A 3,024-nucleotide genomic window follows, 5' to 3' on the forward strand; every position below is an offset into this window, starting at 1 on the left:
CTTTTTTTTTTTTTTTTTTTTTTGGTACTGGGGATTGAACTCGAGTCCATGCACGTGTGAGGCAGGCGATGGAACCACTGAGCTAAATCCCCAGCCCCAGTGCACTGCAATTTGAAGCAGTCCAGTGAATTGCCTCAGCACACAAGGCTGTAGAAATCTTAATTCTCTTGGGCTCCACGTTAAGTGCGCCCTAAGGGGCAATTTGATACAGGGACCGACCCTTGGAAGGATTGTAAGGAAATGTTGGACTTCACCTTTTGATCTTTCAGGAATCAGTGTTTGTGTGGTATGTTTTGTGTGCCATGCACAGCTCCAATATGGTTCTCGATTGCAGCCTATTAGGCTCTATCCTGCAGCATTGGACTTAAGTTATGAGCCTATGAGAAGGAAACAAGCCCCATCCCACCCCACAGTGTTGCTTAGGAGAAAAATGCCTGTAAATGTGACCCCAAGTTATACCATCTGACAATAATTTTGTAAGCAAAAAGGCCAACGAGAGTCATAAGCCATCATGTTACTTTGTGAAAATGCACCTGCTGAGCACAACTGGGAAATCATGACCATGACAGGCCAAGGAAGTCATGAGACAAGGTGTTGAGGCAAGGAAAGTGATTTTATTCCAAAAGCCAGCTAAAGAAGATAGAGGACTCATTACAAGCCTATCTTGCAGGGAAGCTGACCTAGGGGATCTGGATAAACAGTTGATGGGTGTTACCACTGGTAGGGTTCTTAGAGTGGAGCCAGAGGGCACACATCCACTCCTTATCGCCTGGTTATGAGACATTTTTCTGTTTCTAAAAATCTCAACATTTCCTTGAGTCATTCTTGTCACCAATATGCTCCATACTACAAAATGAACAGGCCAAAGTGGGGTAGCTGTCCAAAAGTAGGCAGCTATGGGTTAACTGTAACTATGTTTGTTGAAAAAGATATATTGTAACTATAGCCAGGCCATAATGCAACTCACTAGAGCAGGATCTTGGAAAGCCTTGCCAAACCTCTTGCTCCCCATTCACTGCCCCTCTGCTTATGTAATTATGCTTAGATTGATGACTATTTCCCCAGCAACTATAGTTGCTGTTTCCCCTCCCACAGAAACATAAAAATGAGAGTAAACTTCTGTTCAATGCTTTTGAGGCGATTTGAATTCCTTGAAGGTGCCAGGTAATTAAAGCTGATTTGTTCCTTCTCTGTGTTTGGTGGTCTGTCTGGGGACATCCCCAGCAGTCACACGTCAGCCCCTTTGCTTACTGCCAAATACCTGGCAGCGACCAGAAATATCCACGCTGATTGACTCAATGCTTCCATAGGCAAAAATCCTAAGGCCTAAGCCTGTCCCTCCTTAAGCAGAACAGGAGAAAGGTAGAAAAGAAAACTATATGCTCTAACTCTATCAATGATTCTTCTACAGCTCAATAGGAGCTGTAGCCATAGTGCCCCTTATGGGAGTAAACAGCAAAGAAAGTCACGTCAAAGTGGGGGAAACATCTGAAATTGTCATTCCCTCCCATACCCATCAGGGTACCCAACTGGGCCAGTTACTGTGGGTTCCAGGGCAGAAGACACACACATTGCTAGTTTACCACTGGAGGACTGAATATGAGTGGAAAGCCAGCTGGAACTATTTTAATGTAGTCCCCTGTCTGAGCTTCTGATTTAACTAAGTGGAAAAATAATAGTCCTTCATATCAGGAAACTCCTCTCTTATGGAAGATTTGTCTCCATTTTTGCTTTCTGTTGCCCCCATTGGCTGATATTCAGGCTCTTATGAACAAAGCCTGAAGAACCCTGAATGGTTGAGCAGGCAGGAAAGGAAGCCCAACCACTCCATCTAGTGGATCTAATACAAGCTGCCAAATGAGGCAACCACAGCAATCCCTGTGAAAAAACCCAATTGGGATGAAGATGATAGATTGCCTTATCTCAAAATTATAGGAGTTCAAAATGGGATCCCTAAAGTAAAGTATCTTTTTTTTTTTGAGCAAGGGTCTTGCTATGTAGTTCAGGCTGCTGTTGAACTATGTAGCCTAGGCTGGCTTTGAACTGTTGTCCATCCTCCTGCCTCAGCCTCCTGAGTGCTGGGATTACAGGTGTGTGCCACCATACCTGGCAGAATCTTAACAAAGTCCAGGAGATTAAACAAAAACCACAGGAGGGGCTGGGGATTTAGTTCAGTGGTGCCATACTACCTTGCAAGCACAAGGTCCTGAGTTAGATCCCTGGTATGGGGTGGGGATTGGGACACAGGAGGAGCCAGACTTAGGTGTACACAAACTAAAATCCCAGCAACTCAACTCAGGAGGCTGAGGAAGGAGGATCCCAAGTCTGAGGCCAGCCTAGGCAACTCTGCAAAATTGTCTCAAAAATAAAAAGGGCTACAGGGTACTTGCCAAACATGCATTGCACCACATATACAAAAAGCACCTCAGGAAGATCCTCCAGAACTTTGGGGTGCATCTATTGGGAATGCTGATACTATATGGACACCAACCATAAGGTTCCAGGATTTCGTTAAAAAATGGTAAACATGACTTTCAGCCAAAGTGATCCTGATAAAGAAATTACAAAAGTGAATAGCACTGTAGGAATGTTTACTTCACAGCTAGAAGAAATGACTCAAAATTTACAATAATAGGTCAAGCCCAGCAGAAGCAACAGAAAATTAAACAACAGACTTCACTACTTATAGCAGCATTCACTCAGAAAGCCTGAGGCAAAGTAGAAAGGATTATGAGACAAACCCAAAGGAAGTTGATGAAAATCAACGCCCTCTAGGAAAAAAAAGTATGGCTGCTAAAAGGACCTTTGGTAAATTGCCCAAACTGCTGTTGAACTTGTGATACTAACCCTAACTCAGCCTCCCTCACAGCTGGGATTACAGGCATGCAGGCCCAGGTAACAATTTTGCTTTAAAGGAAATAGTTTATATTGAGTTTGTACTATCTGTTCTAGTCTGTTCTAGCTTTGAATAAGTAATACAAGGACAAAAGAAGTCGTAACAACTTTTTTTTTTTTTTTTTTTTT

This window comes from Fukomys damarensis, unplaced genomic scaffold (assembly GCF_012274545.1).
Source record: "Fukomys damarensis isolate Sample0158 unplaced genomic scaffold, DMR_v1.0_HiC HiC_scaffold_3, whole genome shotgun sequence".
NCBI lineage: Eukaryota > Metazoa > Chordata > Mammalia > Rodentia > Bathyergidae > Fukomys > Fukomys damarensis.